The sequence below is a fragment of the Pempheris klunzingeri genome, chromosome 11 (genome assembly GCF_042242105.1).
Source record: "Pempheris klunzingeri isolate RE-2024b chromosome 11, fPemKlu1.hap1, whole genome shotgun sequence".
Classification (NCBI taxonomy): domain Eukaryota; kingdom Metazoa; phylum Chordata; class Actinopteri; order Acropomatiformes; family Pempheridae; genus Pempheris; species Pempheris klunzingeri.
Window position 1 is genome coordinate 10,405,256 of NC_092022.1, and position 22,190 is coordinate 10,427,445.

The following is a 22,190-nucleotide window of genomic DNA, read 5'->3' on the forward strand; positions in this document are numbered from 1 at the left end:
TAATCCTTAACTCAAAACAATTAGTGATTGATAGAAAATTGATTTGCAACAATCCTCATAGTCAATGAATCATTTAAGACTTATGTTTTAGCAAACATGTAAAAACATTCACTGCTTTCAGTTCCTCCGTTTTCTAGTTCTCTCTCTCTGCTTTGATAGTAAAACTGAATATTTCTAGATTTTGGACAGCTGGTCACACAAAACAAGACATGGGCTCCCCATGCATTAGCTTGGATCAACACCTGTCTTATATAAACGCAATGACATTTATTGCAGGGCTATTCCATTGGATAGTATCATATTTAACAATTATTAATTTGTTGTGTCCACCTCCTGACCGCCGTTCCTGCTTGAATCATAAGCCCTCTTGTGTTTTCCTGCCACGACTTGGTCTAAATCATGAGTGTAATTTGGGAGCAGCCTGATTGTGTTGGGAGGTAGCTGATTGTGCTCATGAATGGTGAGCTGCTGAAGAGGAGAAAGTGGGCCATCCACACTGAACAAATAATTAAATCAATGGCAGCCAGGGCGATAGAAGTTTGTCAAAGAGACTGTATCATTTTTAAATGACAGCCCTCTTACCCACTTGACAAAATGCAAACTGGCCAGAAACAATCCTGAATTAATTCATTTTTAGTCCAACCTTGAGATATGGGCCTTGGCAGCAGTTACACTTTTGCAATGCAGCAGCACCATCTAAATCACATTTTAGTGGGGCCAATCTATCCACAGGGTTAACTCTATGAGTGGCTTTGCCCCATCATCACCCTTAAAGGCAGCATGATGCAACTTATTCCAATATACAAAAGCTAATGCAGGTAAATCACGCCTAGTGGACTTGAATACTTGACACTAAGCTCCCCGGTCTACTAGCTAGCTTGAGTGGGCGAGAAATGAACCTTGTTATGTGTCCTGACACTGGGCCCTGCTCCCCGGCAAATAAAAACATGCCTCTCACTTACTGGCTGCCTGTGCCCACAGCCCCATACATCAGCATTATAAAAGGAGCTCGGCAGCCTCAAGGTCAGCTCAATTTCCTCCTGCCGTTATGAAGTATCAGAATCACAGCGAGAGGGGGCACCCACACACATGTAAAGAAATGATTTAGGGAGGGAGGGAGGGGAAGGAGAGGAAGAAAGAGAGGGGGGGGTGGACTGTGAAGGAGAGGTGGTGTGTAATACAATGGGGAACTGTGACAAATCACCAAGAGAACCAGCCTCTTCTACAGTAAGGATGTGAGTGCAAGCGTTTGTGAGGATATGTAGAGAGCATTAAACCTACTTACTCATTCCATACACTAAGAGAATATAGTAGTCTGTAGTATAAGTAAAGGGATTGAACAGTTGTTGCTAAACAAACCGATTCCACTGGTGTAGTCGCTTAAATGTAGTCTGTGAAACTACAAAACAATTAAGCCTAGTGAATTATTGTTTCAGAAAATGTGAATACGGTGTTTACCATTTACTGTAATTAAATTCTAAGCTGTTACATGTGCGTAACAGCGACCTAATGCAAAATAAATGTCCTTTTTTTCCTTTTGAGATCTGAGCCCATTCATCACATGCCCAAGCAATTTGATAAATTACACAGAAGCATGAAAGCTGATCATGTGCGTGGCAGAGAGTGCAGCATGTGTGTGTGCGTATTTGCCTCTGCCTGAGTCGACAGTCATCCTTGGCTGCCTCAGTGGCTGAGGTTTGACATCTTCAGCTAAGAGCCTGGGGAAATAACAGCAAATTCACTTAATGGCACCACCTCATCTATTCCTCATATAGGGAGAGGAGGGAAAGTTCCTTGAGGTGTTACAAAATGGCTGTGTGCTCTCGGCTGCGCTGCCGTCTTCCCCGTTCAAGGGGGTGCAGGTGTGTGAGTAAACACAGAGCGCATTGAGATCCATCACCAGGCTTGGTCGGCCACCAGCTGTAATTTGCAGTCAACTCTGACCCTTTGTGAAAAGCCAGCCTGCCCGCGCTGCCGCTGCGAAGCTTTTTCTGGTGACAGCACAATCTGGTTCGATGCGTGTGGTCGCATATGTGTATGTGCGTGATGATCTGTACGCGCAAAGACAAACATATACAGACCTCGATGTGTTGCACGACGTGCATGGCTGCAGGTACGCTAATGCATGTTTATGCAGGGATAAGTAAGCATGTGTGTGTCTATAGGGAGTGTTGCAGAGCCAGAGGTATAATGGCCCCACTCCATCTTTGCGTGAGGTATTGCAGAACAATCCGAAGCAGAACACAGCAGCTGGGAGGGAGCCTGGGCTGGCGTGCAGTTGGATAACATCTCAGGGTAACAGCAGGTATGCTATCAGTGCAGCCTGAATCCCCTTAGGGCTATTTTCAGAGCTTCTGACCCCAGCGTGACTGGCTGGATGACGTCTCTGAGCCAGCAACACAGGAAGAGCAAGACCCAAAACCATGCCGCTGATTCCTCTCGGCTGCACAACATTTCATTCCAGCAGCCCTCAACAGCTCTGTTATTGTTCAGATTTTTTACTAAAAAAAAAGTCTCAACAGCTCAATGAGTATGTTTACAGGGGCAGCAATTTTTCAGTAATTTTCCCCAATTGAGACAATGCACTGAATGATAAATTGCCATGTAAACATACTTTTCCAATTACCCTAACCCGAATACAGTCATAGTCAGAGAAAACATAATCACATTAAGACATGCATTCCAATTGCCTTATTCAACAGCATTTTAAATATGTGTACCCCTCAAAAGAATGATGAATCACAAGCTGAGCTTTGTTAGTATATTGCAGCAATCCAAGTGTCTGATAAAACAGGCTCTACCATCTGACTCAGCTATCATGTAGCTGTAAGATGAATAGTACAAAGCATAGTGTTCCTGTAGAATCTGTACAAAGGCTATAACACAACATGACAGAGGGATATAGAACAAGGCTGAATACTGTGAGGAAAGTGATGTGACATAATGTGGAGGAGGTGTCAAAGATATTAATTGGGCTATGTCAAGTAGCATATAAATGGGAATTAGTAACCCACATAAACAGCTAATAAAAACACATATGTAGAATAAGGTCAACCGTGAGATTGCTGCAGTCCGTGTAGATGTGGTTGATAACACAATCACGTCTGGGGCTGCAACTATACATGCAATTATTTTCATTATCAACCATCCGCTCAATTAAATTGATTATTTGTGGGAAAAAAATTTGAAAAATACTTATCACCATTTCCTACAGCCCAGGGTAACGTATTCAAATAGATGAGGAAAAAGTAGCACAGGCTCACATTTAAGAGGCTGGAGCCAATCGAATGTTTTGCTTGAAAATGACTTCCACAATTTATCAATTATAAAAACAGTTGATTATTTTTCTGTCGATTGATCATTTCAGCTCAAATCACATCAATCAAGCTGCACCAGACTACAAAAAAAGGAGACCAGCACTCCTTCAGGCATTAGTTGCTTCAGTTTGTCTGAACAAAAAGACACAGGCTACTATCAGTTACAGTGCAAAAATCTATTGCTGTCACATTGTGCACATTTTGCGTTAATTTCAAGCATTGGTGTCTGTTAATAGACCAGCTGATAACAACTGGGTAATATGTATCAGTGAGTGGAGCGGGCTGATGGATGCCTCCTGTGAGCTTTCCTCTTATATAAAGCTCTCTCCTCTCCCATCTCAGTGAATGGCTTCCCACTACTCGGCTCCCTACGGCTGGCTTGTCAGCCCCCTCTCAATCTCTTTTCTCCACACCTGCACCTGACACTGCAAGTGTTCTGTCACCCACCTCTCCTCATCCCCCTGGAGACAATGCTCAGCCCCGCCCAGCTAGCTCCCAGCAGCCCCTGGGGCATGGGACAATTAAAAACGAGGCAAGAGCTCAGTCGAGCTGTCATGCTGAGTCTCAGATGGGACCTTGCCTGTGTCGCTGCAGAGGTAGGGGGGAGTTTGGTATAGGAGCCCAAAGAAAATAACACACTATGTCTGTTGTACTTGAGATCAACATTCACTGTAGTGCAAGGTGATGGCAGCATATCAACACCCTGAAAGCAATGCAGTCTGGCTCGAGCAATATATTTGGCCTTATGGCATTCAGATATTGTCTGACTGCATGTGTGCGCACACACACACTTGGAGAGACACACACAAATCCACTGCTACATTCTGGTGTCAGCCAATTACAAGCCTGCCCTGACTGCCCTTGACTACACTCCCTAACCTCCCTCCACAATCCATGTCAAAACCCTCTGCGTGAATTTCTTTGCCCCTCTTGCTCCCTTTTTTGCTTCTTCTTCTTTCGCTTCTTTTACTTCTGTCTTTAGGGTGTGAAATATTAAGCAGCCCCATCTAAATACACCTCCAGGCACCGAGTCACAGCCGTCTCCTTGCACAGGTAAGAGGTAATGAGAGAGAGGCAGACGGTGGAGGAAGGGTTGGTGTAATATCTCATCAACATTATTAAATCATTTCTCCCCTCGGCAGTCCCTGGGTGGTCTTGGGTTGTGTTATTTCTCAGTCAGGGTTCAGTGGCCTCAGCTTCTAGGGTTGAGTTTGGCCGCTCAGCTAGCCTAGTGCTGTGCTAAGCAGGTGTCAGGGGAGTTTCCCCTCAATTAAGCAAAGGTAAAGTAATGCCTCTCACCGTGGCGGCACCATGAATACATTAGTCTTGCTGTCACCACAGGCTAGAGCATCGAGAAGCATGAAGAAGACAGACAGCTGGTTGCTTCAAATGCTGCTGAAGCAGGTTAAGCCAACTAGCAGCAGGACGGTATTGTATTAAATAAAAGCCTTTATCAGACCTCTGATATCAAGCAGAGAAAATGGTCTCCAGGATATGATCTGGAAACCTTAATTTATGTGGATGAACTCATCAACATAATCAATTCTAATACATACCAAAACAGTAAAGAGCATAGTAACATTTTGTCTTAGAGTCACTGGGAGTTAGGCTAATGAGTTTGTATTAGCTGTCTGAGTGGATGACACTGGAGGACAACGAATCCTTGTTGTGTTAATTAAATGCTCAATGAAATGATGCCGATGAAAAATTAGCATGACCCACAGCCTAAGTCCGGATACCGCCCAGAGAATGGATCTATCTGTTAAGTTGTTTTCAAGGTGAGGCTTAGACAGAAAACACTTTTAAGAAATTAAAATAACTAGAAAAAAAAAGTGTCGCAGTTGTGGGCCTCTAGTCAACCAACCAGTCAAGCTGCGATTTCCGTCCATGTGTGTCCAGACTTGTATAATATATTTAGTGAAGACTTTGAAAGAATTGTTCCTCATCTGAGTCTAAGAATAGAGGATGTTGTTTGGTGTACAGATTGTGAAGCCCCTTGAGGCAACTTTTTGAGTTGTGATATAGGGATATATAAATAAAACTGATTTGACTTGACTTTGCAAAGCTTTGTTGTTCTTGCTCTGCTTTATGTTTATTAGTGTACAAGTTCAGTGAGACACACAAAACAAATTCCTTGTGTGTGTTCACATGCTCAGCCAATAAAGCTGTTTCTGTCATGAACACAAAGCTGTAGTCGTGACAGTGGACAATGCTTCAAATATGGGTATTAAAAGCTTCACACACGTTAAAGCCAAGATGATCTTTACCAATCACCACGTTTTCAAGGTGGGCACCCAAGATTAGTGTGACCAATTCAACATCTGACCAAATGTGAAACATGATCACATTCTCCCCTTGTTCCTGAGGTATGGCGTTGAATAATAACCTAAAAAGTGTTTTTGCAGAACATTTGACACTTTGGTCATCCCTTTATTATTTTAGCCTATTAGTTAATTGTGTGACATTTTGTCATAATTAGTGTAGAATTTCTTCAATTATGTTCAAAAATGTGTTTTGTGAGGCCACAGTAATTTTGACCTTTGACCACTAAAATCTAATCACTTCATCCTTGATTACAAGTGGACATTTGTGCCAGGTTTGACGACGTTCCTTCAAGGCCTTCCTGAGATATTGCATTAACGAGAACGAGACAGACGGACATCCTGAAAACATAATGCCTCAGACCACGGCTGTTGCATAAGAAGTAATTTTAACCAATTATCTGACAGACACTGGCAAACATCTGAGGAGACTAGAAAAGTTGCGATCTCTGCAATAACCATTACTTGAACCTATAATCACAGTAAGTTTCAAGTTATTCATCTAACTTTTGTTGTTTTTATCTTTTTTCATCACAACCTTACTCAATCTATATACTGTAACTGTTTTAATACTAGTTTAAAAAAAACAAACAAACATAAAAAAACGTAGTCAAGATGGCGGTGAAGAGAAGATAAATTGGTACTTATTCATGTTGAATTGTGAGCAACTTTTGTGGATATAACATATCAGATACAGAATTAAATCGGTAGATTCGCCGGTTCAAAGCGAGACCCAACTTTTCTATGGATGTCCATTTCTGAGCCACTACAAAGGCCAAGATGTGTATTGCATCCAACTAAGTAAGGCTTGTTTTTAGCCTAGCTGATTGTTATTAATGCCCCTTATTTTTCGATTTCGAAAAATAAAGAAAGATGCACAAAAAAAAGAGGCCAGACTTAAGCCTGGTGGAGATAATAATAAAGCAACACAAACAATCATATCAATCCATATTGTCTCAGTCAAAAAAAAACCCAAACTGCTTTCTTGACATTTTTAGCCAGCACACCACAATCACCCTACTATTTTACTCCATCTGACAAAGCAACATGAAAAAGGGCTTTATAAAAATGTGTCAACAGCAGCAATAATGCTGTCCTTTGTCAGTCTTTATGTGTGAGTATTACGGTACGCTGGACAGGCGTATTGAAAAGGGCTGATTGATGGCTTCACTGTAGTCTGTCCACCTCTCTCCCTGATGAGACATGTCAATGTAAAGACACATGAATGCAGCAGCCTGTCCTCCATTTTCTCCTCTTCTCCTCCTCCTCCCTTGTCAGAGGCAGAGAGAATGACGCAGTAAATACAGATGCTGTGTGCACCGTAATTCTGGGGCCCGCTGCCTTTTATCTGCCATGACAGCTTCTGCTGCTGTCGAAATCAAACGCCCGGGCGTGAGGAAAAAGCTAGTATTCCCTTTAATAAACTGCCAGGCAGAGCAGAGTGAGAGCAGAAAAGGAGGCACTCAGCTCTGCTCTGCACTGGCCAGGCTTGGCTAAGCAGCAGCTGAGGGGAGAAGCGAGATAGAGATGGGGAGAGCACTCCTTCAGGCATTTGTTGGTATTATGCCGCTCACGCAGTCTCAGGCATCCAACATCATTGCACTTAGCAAGAGCCAATCGGTCAGCAGGGAGTCTTGGGTACTCAGCATAGATATGAACACTGAGATGAGGACGAGTGTAAGAGACGGTGGGTAGTGCAGTCGGCACCTGCTCCCGGACTCGACCACAGCCCCTCTGAGCTGCCAGGGTCAATTAATTACATTCCTCTCCATTAGGATAAACAGAAATAAATGAGGTGCCGTCTGACAACAAGGAGAACACTGAACCTCCCCCCAGCAACACGACTGACCAGCTCCAATCCTTCTGTTGACAAATCAATTAGTCAACCTGAAGAGATTTTAGAATAAAATGATCATTTCACTCACTAATCAAATAAAATTAAGAAACATTTCCCAGTTGCAGCTTCTCAAATGTGAGGATTTGTGCTTTTCTCCATTTCAATTCAAAGTAAAATGGATACTTTTGTTTTTAATGTTAGTTGGGAAAATTATTGTAAGCTGTGGAACACTCTGAAGCCAAGGCTAGAGACTACATTAGGAAAACATAGATAGATAGATTAATAATGAAAACAAAATAGTCGCAGGCTTGTTTGGTACTACAGCTACTGTAGGACCAAACATATTCCCAGATTCTCTCACTTAATCTTTCTGTGTGTATATGTGTGTGTCTCTGTGTGTGGCCAGGAGGATGACGAGAGATGCTGCTTTGGAAATAGACAGCTTTTTGTTCAGTCCACAGCTGTCACTGGCATAACAGGGGCAGTCACTAGCAGCTCACATAAGCATTTTACTTATACACAGCCACACACACAGACACACACACCCTTGACAGCGCAGCAGTGGTGGGACAAGAGGGTTGTGCTTTAGGTGCCGAGACCCCTGAGGATACTGTTCTGATGCACGACTGCTGAGGAGGCTGGAGGGGTAAATCACTAAATACCTGGTCAGTGTTTGGAGTCCCGTTACACCACGGCGCCCCTAACACCATTAACGTCCTTCCTTATAATCCAATTATAAGCCATGTGTGTCCACATCAATCAGCCATTTTCATTTGAGCCTGTGGTCTTCTTTATCACCATTATTGGTGCAGTAATTGAGGCGGTGCTATGGAGAGGCCGTGCAGTTTACCTCCATCTGGGAGGTCAAGAGGAATGCAATTGGTTGACAATGATTATGCTCTGGCTGATTAGGCTATAGGCTACTGCTGAATATTTAGCACTGATTAGACTAAGCCCTGTGGAGAGCCATGTGGCTCACTAACAAAAGAGACAAGCCATAGGGCAGGGAGAAAAGGCTAGCAATCAGCACAGGCTAGTAGAAACAGGCTATCTAAGAGTTTTAATGGCTGGATCACTGATGTTGCATTTCGTAATAATGTTTAATGATTATAGTTACTGAGCCATTTTTCAGCCATTGTGAGAAACAATAGATGTGAATAAAAATAATTAGTTTTAACCAATATCCCATCAAGACGTAAACCTCTTAAAAGTTTAGACATTTATTACTGCAGGGAAATTTTAAACACAGAAAAATAATCATGAATGTAAAACTTAAACGTTGACAAATAAATTCATACGTTTGGCTGCATGGCAGGAAACGATCCATACTGCTTATAGGAAGATAGTGCAGAACAAAGATACACATTAATAAGTGATATACAAAATGGCTCCTACAATACTCTTGTGGAGCACTTTTCCCTCACCGGTGATTGTGATATTTACATAGAAACTTAAGTGCACTCCTGATTGAGGCAGGAGACATGGGAGAAGTGTGTAGAGGGAAAGGAGGATAAGCATAGTGAAAGTGGGACGAGAGAAGGAAAAATGACCAGGAGAAATGACAGCAGGGAGAGAAGCAGAGGGTGTGTGAGGAGGAAAAAACAGATGGAGGAAGGCTGGGAGACCTGCACTTATTTGCAGAGGCTTTAACTGTCTTGATCCTCAATAAAGAGGTGAAACTGATTAGGTTTATATCAAACGGCTGCTTGTAACACGGTGCCTGTCGCTGAGAGAACAAATCACAGTCAAGTCAGGTTTTCCTTTTTTCCATTTGAAAGAGCCAGTTCTCTCCTCACTTGTCTCTCACTCTGTCTTTTATTCAACGCTGCACAGCCTCCTAAAGCACCAGCGTGTCAAAGTGACAGATGCAGACACTTCCACTGACCTAAATCATTCTTTTCCAGCTTATTAACCCCTGTGTCCCTACACCTTTTACTCAAAACAAAAAACACCAATAGAGGAAAACACTTACGACCACACAATCCTCACGACACGCTGCACAATGAGAACGACCCAAAAACCCCACCCTGTAGTATTATCACCCCCCTCCCTGATGAAGGCTATTCTTGAAATGCCTAAACAGGAGAAAAAAGAAAAAAAAAAAATCACACCGTCAGGCTGAATAAATCACCGTCTGCTGTTCCTAGAGGGACTTTTTCTATCCAACATAGTGACAAAAAAAGATGTGTAAAGAGGAGGGCAAAAAGCATTTTTTGTCCACCTTGTAGCCAACATGGAAAGGATCAATAATACTTTAATTACTGTAGCCCATGTTTATGAAATGCAATAATCATTCATTAAAGATGCAGACAGCGGCAAGCAGGCGGCCGGCCGGGCGTCAAGGCTGCGTGCGAGGGTAGGAGAGGGGAGGGGAGGGGAGGACTGGCGTAAATGATTCATGGTTTGATATCTCTCCTGTATAATGGGCTCCTCCGGGGAGCTGCTGGGGCTCCACTGCAGCGACTGACTGCCTGGTTGGACGGCTGGATGGCTGCCTGGCTCGCTCTGACTCTGCCCAGGCTGCTTCTGCCACCACTGCCTGCTGCCCAAGATTAAAAAGCCTTGCCTACCATGAAAAGCGGCTCAGTGAAAACAGAGAGCGGGGACGCACACATACACACATAAAAGGAAGTGACTTGATTCAATATCGTTTGACAAAGTATCTGGGGGCATGCAGAGAGGGAGTGAAGGAGGGCAGACAAGAAAATATCAAAATCCCTCTAGGAAGAAAACACTGGCTGCAGAGATACTGGGGATACTTGTAACATCTAATGGGAATATGGGAGCATTTCTAAAGCCACCCCCCCCTCATCCTCCTTCACCAGCCTATCACCTCCCTACCCTATACCCCCTCCTCACCCATGAACAGAGGAAAAAAATGAAGAAATTAAGGTTGTAACGTGTTGGGCTAATCATAACATAGACAGTTTAGTGCCATCTCGCATAATTAAATGCTTTGCACTAACCACCTAATGCATACTAATTTGGAACAATCCACTCCTGGAGTTGGCAGACCATGAAGCTCCCTGCAAAGGAGGTGCTCATTTCCCTCTCTGCATGTGTGTGTGAGAGTGTGTGTGTGTGTGTGTGTGAGACAGAGACACACACTAACTGATTTGCAGAGGATTAAGGTGCTAAAGGTCAGGTCGTGGACTTGAAAGAAAAGGTCAAGCATTATTACAACATGACTAAATAAACAGGCTGCGTACAGCCCCCAGCCCAGCCGCTGTGGATGCTGTACGTCTCTACCTACATGCCGCACTACCTGCCTGTCTGTCTGTCCGTCTGTCCGTCTGGTTGGTTGGGATTCAGTTTCATCCCTTGTCTTTATCCACATATCCCTCCAGCTCCAAGACAGCTGACATGAGGACTGTCATATCCTGCCTAGATTCTTATCCCCCGCTGGCTTTATTGCTCTCTTCCTCCTGAGTCACAAACACACACATACACACACACACTACATAAAGGAAGAGAGAGCGAGGGAAGCAGGGCTGCTGGAGCGTGCTTTAAAGCACATTAATATTAATTGCAGCACTAGCTAGAGTGATAACACAGACAAGATGCCCCTGTGAGGGAGCAGGCAGCCCCTGCTTTTTGTTAGCAGCACTACTCATCTGTTGGATGGCCATGGTGAGACGGCAGAATGATGAGCATTTCATCTTTGAATCGCTTGTTTTATATTAGAGCGGGCCTACCCTCACGGGCAATGGGAATTCATGTTTGCGAGTAATTTGTGTGTGTGTGTGTGTGTGTGTGTGTGTATGCGCGTGAGTTTGTGTGTGTGTATGCATGAGCGTAGGCGTGCACTGAGTGATAAAAACTAGGCAAGATGAATTATCAGGATAGTGGCTACATCAACAGCTGTAGAAATGTGCTTCAAATAACACTGAGTGCTTAAGTGATCCTGCTTTTATCTCCCTTACTACTCCTGGCTTGGCTACCTTTTATGTCCTCCACACTGAACTCAATATTCTGTGAGCAATGAGCTCTGCTAAAGATGTAAATAATCTGCCGTCCTGGGGAGAGAACCAGCTTTCTCAGTGCAGAGGAGTAAAAATACAAATTGAGTTGAAGCCTGGGTGCCAAGACCCATCTCCACCTCTAAGCTTCTCTCTCCCTCTGTAGGAATAGCAGGCGGCCGCAGGCATCAGCAGATGACAGCTATATCTCTAAGGTCCTTCATTTTTACTCCACCCTCTCTTTTTTCCCTCTTTTGTAAATTGCTATTGAGAAACCTGACACTGTCTTTACTGCCATCTCACAGTAGTGGGTATTTGCCATACGATTTTGGGCTCCTTTTTTTCCGATTTCCCCCAAGACTCATCAATGCTCCATTACCAAGTCAAATCAGGTGGTGCTGCAGAGATTTGCTGAGAACCGGGGCTGCAAGCAGACACACGCACGCACACACATTAGGGGATTCATTCAAGAAGCCTGGTTTTCCACCAGCAGCTCCACATGAGCACAAGCAGGGCGAGAAGGTGAACAGTGGAAAAATCACTGCTGGTTAAATACGTGCGAGTGGTTTATGGCTCAGAGGGGCAGAAAGGGAGACAGAGATGTGGTAATGCATCTCTGTGACACTCCTTTAAGCGGATGACCAGTTTGTAATCTCCCGGGCCTTCTAGTAACACATTATTGTTTCTCATTTCACAAGTCACAAACAATTAAAGCACGCCTGTCGATTCCTGTGCCCCATGAGCTCCTTTACTCTCCATTTGCTTACAAACAAAATCCACAGAAATCTAAAAAAGAAAACCCCTCACATGACCTCCATCCTCCCCCTCCACACACCCACGCACACACCCAAATTCCTGAGCTAAATTCCCAGCAAACATTACAAGCGCGTCTCACTTTCATCGTCTTTATCTCTCTGCAACAGCAAATACAGGGTGGACGATCCCTGTGTAATATAAGCAGCTATGTTAGCAAGGTAGCTGCTTACAGAGAAGCAAGAAGAGATGGAGAGTAGAGGAAAGGGAAAAGAGAAAGAGGGTAAAGACAACGTGTCCTTTTAGTTTTCTATGCCTGTTGTCATCATCTTCACAGCAGCAGCTGCACATGCAAGACAAAAAAAAAAACTCTGGGGAAGAGTCAGGCAGAGGGAAAGAGAAAATAAGAAATGAAGCAGCATTGTGCATTGTTTTATGTAGAGATTTTCACAAGCCTGTCGTTGATTAGAGGAAAAGACTGAGTGCTAAATACAGAGGGAAACAGGGAGAAGAAAGGGAGGACTGCTGGTTCTCCGAGGAAGGGTCTCTGAGGGCTGCCAGAGGTGGTGGTGAATCTCTTCCCTGTGACAAAGCTGTCGCACTGAGGAGTGAAATTTAAACTCCTGCTGTCAGGAGAATTTTTTGGCTTTCATTACGCAGAGTGCATGTGTCTATGCGCTTGTGCATGCATCTGGGCGAATGTGCACGAGCAAGATACGAAGCCAGACGCTGTCTTCCCTTTTCTTACTACATTTGGTCTTTGCAGTGAGCGCTGGCTTTGTGCCGAGCCGATCGTTTGCTTTGTGGCAACAATAAAGGAAGAGACTGAAACTGTGACAGCGTTCTCCGCACGCTAACTCACAATTGTGAAATCTGTGCACAAACAACACATCCCCAACCTTGATGAGAGATTCGTGCAATGTTGCAATGTTGCACCATCTTGCCTGCCAATCGTGTTGTTTGAAATTAACCGGAGCAAATCAAGATGGAACCCTGCTCACTAGACCCCACCAGCAGAAATTATTTGAAATGTGACAAGCACTTAATCAAGTTGTCATCAGTAGCACCCCACTAATGTATAACTGAAGAGGCAAAAAAAAGAAAAGAGCTCTTGGGGAGCTAGACTGGAATAAGCTCATCTATACAGAGAACTAGGCCTCAGCAATGCCATGCCAAATAGCATTTTCTTCATTTGAGAAGGCGGAGAAATGGGGAGAGGAGGAGGAGGAGGAGGATTTGGCCTCCTAGTGCGCTGCTATGCCCCAGCTCAGCTAAGTGACAGTGAATCCTACAGTGAGTCGATTTGCTGCTTTTGAGTGCCTCGAAACTTGTCTGGCAGAGTGCTCGCAAGGGAGAAAGATAGATGGGAGAATGGGGGGGGCCCAGCTTCACCTCTCGCTGTCTTCTATTTGTCCGTTCATCCCTGGAGGCTTTTGGGCTGCTTGGTACAACAAAGACGGGGAGAGGCGACAGAGAAAGAGCTCTGTGGCCATCCACAGACAAAGCAAAAGCAGAAAGGACAAGTTTACAGGTAAATAGTGAGAGGCAGCTGGCTGGGAGCCGAGGCGAGCTCAGTTTTCAAACAATCAATCATCACTCACTCCTTCACAACAACAAAGATGTGGCTTACAGCACTCCATTCACTTTACAGAGTTTTGCATTAAAGCTACCTCTCGCAGGACCATGAATTCTAAGAGCTTTGGTTAACACCTAAACAGTTAAAGATAACCAATGAATTACTGAATGTCATGCTCAAAGACTTGTGGTGTTGCAACACAGACACAAGCACAAAACAAAAATCAGGTGTTCAAAGCAAGATTTAACCTGAATTTCAACCCCACAAATGATCGCACAATGCTGTTTGAATATGGGAGGCTGATGACAGGAGTAATTTGCCACACCGCTGGTTTGAAAAGGAGCACTTGCAGATGACAGAGAAAGACAACTTTATTGTCATCTTAAAGAGGATCTATGAAATCAATGGGAGGAGATCAATGCCGTATCTCCCCCTCTCTCACAGCACTTTACATAAGCAGCAATAACCATCACAGAGGCCATCATCTAGCTCACCGATTTCCTGTGCAGAACTCTGAGACACCTCCAGGCAACAAAGCTTCTCTCACTCCATCAGTGCAACAGTCACATCCACAACCTCACTCACAAGGAAGGAGGAAGAGGAGGTAGAGAAGGAGAGGAGCTGAGGGGGAGAAAATACCTGAGGCAAGCCAGAGCCAGATAGAGAGGGCTGGAAGGAGTAGAGAAAGAAAGAGAGAGAGAGAGAGAGAGAGAGAGGTTGCGGACGGCGAGCAGTGCGTCTTCATTAGAGTATAGCAGCTAGCTCTGGCACTGACTAGCCAAGCACTGTAGTAAGAGCTGCTCGTCCTCTCAGTTAATTAGGATTTCTGCTGCTTCATTTTGGGGCGAGGGACAGGATGTTGGAGGCTTGATTGCCTTTTATTTCCCAGTCTAACAGCCTGGCTGCCTCTGCCGCTTTATTAACAAGAGATCTTGCAGATTTACAGCTCCGCAGCAAACATCAATTTCAATAATTACAAGAAAACTGTTAGCGGGGACACAATGAAACACACACTTTTTTTTTTACCCTCTCTCCACCGCCACTACTCCAACGCCCCTCCCCTCCTTTGCGGGATCTAATTTCCATAGATGTGCCCTTTTCATGATTGCATATTATAAACACGTTAAAACACACACTGCTTTTCCTCAGTCACACTTAGCACTACAAACACTTCACAACCAATCCCTGGCCTGAAGGGCAAAGCAAATACGGTGAATGTCACATTTACATTCAACATTCAAACCTCAGCATTTATGTTGTCATAAAATGGATGAAAGACGATTTCTCTGTGGAGCAATTACAGTTGGCTAAATGTGGCACAGAATCATAATAATTTCCTGAAAAATAATCATATCAATTAAAAGGATAAAACATCTTTGGAGATATAGGGGATTACAAGAACAAGTTCTCTTTCTAGCTGTATCTTCACACAACGGCATCACGCCTCGAATTAGATTTTACCGGTTGACAAAGTCCATGTGTGAGACTGAACCCAATGATGCTCTCAGACAATAGCTACAATTGGGGAAAAGGCGTAGATGAGAAACAGAATAGAAATCATACTTTGAAGGCAACCAACGTGAGATTCAGAACAGAGAGCCGCAGATTTCATTAGAATAAAATCAATAATTGTGTTGACTTGCAGTGTATTGCCTTCCTGTCTTCTCATCTTGCTTGCTAATGTTTCTTTCATGAGCCAGCCCACTGCTGGTGACATTATAGCTACAGCACTTCCACAAGTCCCCAATGGATCAGTGAAAATGGTCGGCGTAAAACACAATTAGTACGGTCCATATGGCTGCTAGTGGAGGAGGAGCAGGAGAGGTCCCATGTGGTCCTTATAGAGCCCTGGTCTTTTGTTACCTTAAAGATCAAACTGTTGTCATAATAATGGGGCTATTTCAATTCTGCCGCTTGGTTTTCATAAAGCAGCGCTACTTCAACAGATCCTCACATTGTGGAATGACTCTTGGCAAATAAATTGACCAACCTTGGCTGATAGCCTAATCAATAGCTCCTTCATCATGATTAATGGCTCATATAGGATAATGGGGAAATTTAATGTGAGAGGAGCGTTACTTCCTCATTTCAGCGCTCAGCCCTATCGATTGGTTATAACCCCCTTTTTGACCAAAGGAATGTGCTGATAAGAGAGCGATGTGTTCGACCTATGTAAACTGAGCACAGAGAAAATGATTTACTGTGCTTTGGGCGCGTCTCATTCACTGATAGCTCTGTATGCCCTGCCTGACAAGCATTTTCTTGCCTGAGAAACGCAGACACCTTTTACTGAGTAGAAGCGAACAACAACAGCTTGAGGCAACAGATTTATTACAAATTGATCTATTAGATAGCACTGCTGTGCTTCGCTGTTTTCTCTCTCCCTCTCTCTGACAGCCTTCCCCTGATGGTAGCTAGAGTGTATCAGAGTTGAAGTGCTACAGTGGCAAATCTAAACCCAATCCTCAGAACTCATTTTCTCTGTACCGGCTGCTGGAACTGGGGTACAGACACAAGATGTCCATCCTTAAACCTATAGTCGATCCAGCCGTAAGTCCCAGCACCTGAACAGAAGGCACAGCAGGCACAGCAGGCTCAATAGGCGTGCCTAACCTGCAAGGGCGAGCAAGGACACAGCTTACTGGAGGCCCCTTGTGAACAGGAGAGCGCAGAGTGCCACAAAGTCACCAGGGTCATTTCCTCATGGCTGCATGAACCCTGATCTCACCACTGGCTCGCATGCCGTCTCCATTAAAACATCACTCACAGGTCTGGGCTTTGCAGCTCTGCAAACAAACTGTGCCTCATGTGCACGGTCACAACGTCAGTGCAATATCCATATTAGTCACAGAGGCCACAGAGCACAACCAGTCTAATCCACAGTGTTGGAAATCAATGTCCTGCACACCCAATATTGTAGAGGAAAAACACAACATAACAAGCCACTTTATTCAATGACAAAGACATATACTTGTCTGGACAATAGACAGCTGTTATTGACACATCTCTCTATAAAACAGTCAATTAAATCAACTGCATCATTTAGACTTGCTAATCAAGTGGCGATTTACCTTAATCACTGTGTCAGGAAACATGGCGGCTCCTCACACTTCCATTACATTTTGTCTAAGATAAAACACTGTGGAGCTCAGCCTGACGCCCGTCTATTATTAGCTGAGCTAATGAATGAAAAATGGGTCCAATACATCGATGGAAACCTTAACTGTCACAAGCAGGAACAGGATGTGACATGTTCCCTCACGCTTGAGGTTCAGCAGACAGAGCAGAGGGTTTGGCAGGTTATGCAGCCTATCTAACAGCATAAATCTGTGCTGAAAAATATTGCTGTCAATAGTAACAATGAGCGCTGATAGAGAACTACACAGACTCTATTGTGCTCTTTTCCTTTAATCACCTCCATCTTTCGTCTGTGCCACAGAAGAAAAAAAAACGCACAGAAAAAAGGGCTATTGGTTTCCGGATGGAGTAAATGTGTGTGTCACTAAAAAAAAAAAAAAAAAAAAGCGCACCATCTAAAGATGTTGAAATATTCTAGGGAGAGTGTATTGTATATGTCTATATAAACATCTTCAGGCAGGCAGCTGCAGGGGGTGTGTGCAGTAAAACACTGGTATGCATTGTTTGTGTTTCTGCACCACTAGCGCCATGCCGTGTCATTACATGAGGCAATCTCTTACCTAATCAGCACTGACACACACAGCGGCAAAGCACTCCTCCTCCTCATCTCTCTCCCCCTTTTCTCTCCTCAGGGGCCACCCAGCTGATCCTACACCATTTCATTTTCCTCTTTTACTGAGATGGCAAATGGCTGACTGTTATTTTTGAACACTTTCAGTTCAGGCTTTTTGGCACCATAATTGACTAAGTGATATTATTAGTCTGTCTGAAAAAAAAAAAAAAATAGGCTATCACCCGCGTGCTATGGTGTGTTTCAACTAATAAATTAGTGAGAGACATGAGAAATCTAACAATACAAGACTCCCAGATATTGGAGACAAAAAAAAAAACAGCTGCACAATCCCTATTATCACAACTACTTCATGTATCCATTGTCCTGTGCATGCTGTTGCCTCGCAACTCCTACAAATGTAGCAGCCATGCCTTTATTTCCACTTTCCACCACACACTCCATTGTACAACCTCCAATGTACATAAATCACAGAAGACACTAAAATGTGGTGAGTTGCAACACTTTCATACCTTCAAAACCAAATACAAAATTGAACAAGGCAAGTATGGAAGGAATTTTTTTTTGTTGTTGCTGTACCTAAGACCTGCCAAGAGGCTGGCAACAGCACGAAACACAATGTGTCTGATTAGTTAAGATGTGAATCCATGCCAAACCAGCCCAATAAGACACAGACGGCATTTACAGGATGAAGTGAAACCGACTTCACCATGGCTGGGCTCACAGAAAAAAAAAAAAGATTTGATCACATCTAGTACATCAAATACCACCAGCAGTATGTAGAAAGACAGCTCACAATTGTTAACACGGGTAGCGTTTGCCGATACTATCTCCTTGGCACAATTGCGGAGCTGCAGAGCTAGGCCTGAATCAAACAAAGATGAGATACGATGCAGCATGCTTGGATCTCCTCTTATGAGAGGTGAAGGGAAGCTGTCAAAGAACACAAAACACATCCAGCATCATGCCTCCTCTGACTAGCTGGAAGGAAGAGGAGGAAGAGGAGGTGGTGGAGGGGCAGGGAAAGAGGGGTGGGGGTGGGATGCTTGCCTCATTTCTGCCAGTGTGCCCTGTGCGTGTCAGTCCAATATCTTAAAACAACACATGCAAGGCTTTGCTACAGCCAATTACCCAGCTCTTGGCACGGGAACTGAAAAACATCTTCGGAGAACAATAAAGAGAGCTTGGCTTGTTGTGCGTGCTGTCAGTAAGTGCTGACAGATTGTTATTTTTAATGAATATACAGCACTTGAATGGCCCATCAAGAGGTCTTTGAGCGAACATTGTTCCTTTGTTCAGAGCATTAATTTTCTATGTAACAGCCAGATATCTTGCATTGAAATTACTATCAAGCACTGTAAACGCTAAATCAGTTTATCCACTTGCTTCCCTTTTGTCCACTGTGTCCTCTTTGCAGCAACTATACAAAGTCACTACAATACAAACACAAGGCAGCAAGCACACACTCTTGATTACAAAACCTGAAGGCTAAAGATGCTTGATTTAACATCGTTTCCTGTGTTGGTTCTGTCAAGCAGACATTTCACCGCATACCTACCTCTCCTGCCAACATAATTTCCTACTGTATGTGAAATCCCGTAGAAAAACAGCCTTGAACAAAACAACAAAGGTGCCTAATCACCTTCATTTGAAACACAATAGCCTCGCTGAAAGTAAAATGCCTCTTTTAAAATACAGGCCAGCCACAGCAATGACAGGTCGTAGCACCATCCCCTACTGCAACACAATACCTCAGTTTAAAGCATGAAGTAGCTCTGAGACTAGACCCAGGCAGTATAATGGGGAATCATCTTTCATGACAATTCACGGTGAAGGAGAGATGCAACGACGGCATCTGGGTGAAAAACAGCAAGACGCCATTCGAACGCAGCATGTAAACATTGAACTCCTGAGCATGTGTATTGACAAATCATCCAACAATGAGGTGTCAGAGCGCTGTGAAAAGGGATTTTCCTTAACATTGGCTGGCCTTCCATTTGGCACATATTACTCACAGGGAGCTGCCATTGCTCAAACACACATTAGTCATTAAAGGAAAATAGCAGGGTTATTACACTTCTCTTATCATTACTCCGCTGCTACTACAGCCACCCAGCTAGATTAACATTCGATGGACGGGGTGTGTCATTGGATATGTGACTCGAAGTAATTTTACCCACTGCTGCTCTTGAGATCCCATTCAAATTGAAACACTATAAAAACACCCTGACCTCCTCTGACCCCTGAACTAACCAGATAATGGGGATTTAAGGACTTTGCGAATAAAATGACAAAAACTAACAAAGTAAATGAACACCACAAATGTTCAGCTTAAGCTGTTCTAAATGAACCCTTTTGGCTGATCCTAAAGAATTCTTTTTTCTACAAAAATCATAAACCAAACATTAAGGCGCTTTTTGTGTCAGCTGTGCTTAAGTAGTAATCAACGTACAGCCTGTAATGGCAGACGTCTGTAACCTAAACCAGCAAGTTTACAGTCTAAGTGGTGCTTTAGGAAAATCTAAATCATAACCGCTAAGCCACTGGCAGCATAAAAAGCCAACGAAAAACTCAAGAGGTGCCATAATTGAGATTTATGGCCCTAAAAAGGTGTATGTGCTTTAATCATAACTGCAATGATTTGATACAGGATATTTCCAGTAAAATCTAAAGCTGACTGATTATATTTTGGGTTTAATAGGGGTATTTTTTCAAGGAAAGTAAGACATATTTTCTGTTGTAAGTCTTTTAATTGTATTAATCAACTCACTGTGTAAAAATATCGCTGCAGTATTTCTCACACAACATTTCTGACCATATGGTTGCAGGCGAGTGTGTGTTTTCTTACCTAACCTTATTACTTAACCATAGTGTGTGACAGACAGACGTACGTGGTGTGTGTATATGAACTTTGTTTTCCAGTTCAGTGACCTCTCTCTACAGTCATGTCACCATCAGGAGGCCTGAACAGATAGTTAGAGCAGTGGTGTAGCTGACTGCAAAGCACCACAATCATGTTAGTGTGTTAGCAGTTATTAAACATAATGTGGTGTTGAGGATATCTATGTTTTTTCAAATGCAATGCTGTCAGGGTATCAGATAACTCATTAAAGAAGTCCTTATACCAAGCCTGATAATGTGGCACTTTGACAAGTAAGGAAATACAGGCTTTGTTGTCAACATTAAATTACATTCCTTCAATGGACTGAAAATAGCTTGGCATTTATGGAGCAAAACAAATATTTCTCACACCTTTGATCATTGAGCATAGTGTGTACTCATTAGTTATGGTGAAGTCCACAACTGTGCAGGGCTATGTAGCCTGCAAGGCACAAAAAAAAAAACCCCTAACAAGTCAGGAGTGAGTCATAAGCACTCAATAAAAATAAATCACTATCTTTTAACTGCTCTGCCTCTGTAAGTGACGGACATTAAAACGAACAGAAACCATATTTGGAATCTCACGTAAAGGGTAGATTATGTTTCATTTCTACGGCCAAAAAATGTCAGTGGGTTTTCTTTTATTTGCTATTTTCAAACTTAAAATTCATGACTGAACTTAGACTGAACTCCTGCAAAAATCACACTTCACTGAAAGAATGAATTCAGCCAATGTTTCTATCCCTGTGCCTTGGTCTTATGTAGTCACTGCTACACTAATGTTTAGAACTATTCATCCTGCCAGGGGGTGAGAAGTGTTAAAGCTAATTCTGCTGATGCCATTTGTTGACAAATTTCTCCAATGAATATTTATACAAGCCTTGCAAGCTTTGATTTTAAGTCAGCATGAGTGTGCCTTTATCCAGCGTTAGCTTTGTTTAAAACCAGCCCACACTACACTGTCAAATGACCACAAACTGTAAGCTAGATAACAATAATTGAGCAAAAGTCAAGCAGACAAAGGCAGCAAGTTAGCATCGCCGGCTAACGTTCCCATGAGCTAATGACAATAGCTGAATGGGCTCAGGCTACTCCCTGGAACAGAGATACCACACTGGGTGATTCAAAATGGGAAAACGCTCTCAATGGAGTATTGGAAGGTTATATGCGTGATAAAAATCCCAAACCGTGTAATAAAATGAATTCATGTTGTGAGTGTGTCATGTGCTCCCAGCTAACCGGTGTCAATGAGCTGTTTGTATCCAGACATTACACTGCTCCTCGCTGGCATTCCCAATCAGTGCTAGTCACTAGCGCTAGCCGCTAACGTTAGTCCATAGTAACCAGCAACAGCAAGGGGCAAACAAGTCTATCAGCTAACTAGCTAGCTGATGCTAATAGGCAAATTAGCCAAATAGCTAGCAAGCGAGGGTGTACGTTAACAGCCCAACGTTTACAAACTATTCCTTCGTATTTGTCATTTCTTCCTCGATTTGCCGATGGACGTCAAAGGCAGAGAAGACGGCTGGGTGAAGCTCACAGCACTTACCTTAAAGAGCTTGATCTACAACATCTGTGATTTGTTTGATGAGACACTGCAACAACAAACAATAGCAGCAGCAGCAGCAGTTGCAGCAGCAGCAGCAGCAGCAGCAGCAGGGGCAATTAGCCAACGTTAGTTAGCCAAGTGTCGCCACTACAGAGAGTAGCTCAGCAGCTGCAGTGCCACCTGTATATCTTCTCTAATGTAGCTACAGCGGAGCGGACCACGTTTGATATAATGCTGTCATAAATGATGGACTTGAGAATAAAGAGGGAGTAATCGCTGCCGGAATGCT

The 22,190-nt window shown here is 43.5% G+C and overlaps 1 protein-coding gene across 1 annotated transcript in view; it reads right to left on the reverse strand.

The window, feature by feature from the left end:
- rerea (arginine-glutamic acid dipeptide (RE) repeats a) overlaps window positions 1–21,917 on the reverse strand; it is a 122,123-nt gene extending 100,206 nt beyond the window's left edge. Inside the window, exon 1 of the mRNA XM_070838890.1 lies at window positions 21,902–21,917. The gene's annotated coding sequence lies outside the window, so the exon portion shown is untranslated. The remainder of the gene's footprint in view (window positions 1–21,901) is intronic.
- Between the last annotated feature and the right edge of the window lie 273 nt (window positions 21,918–22,190).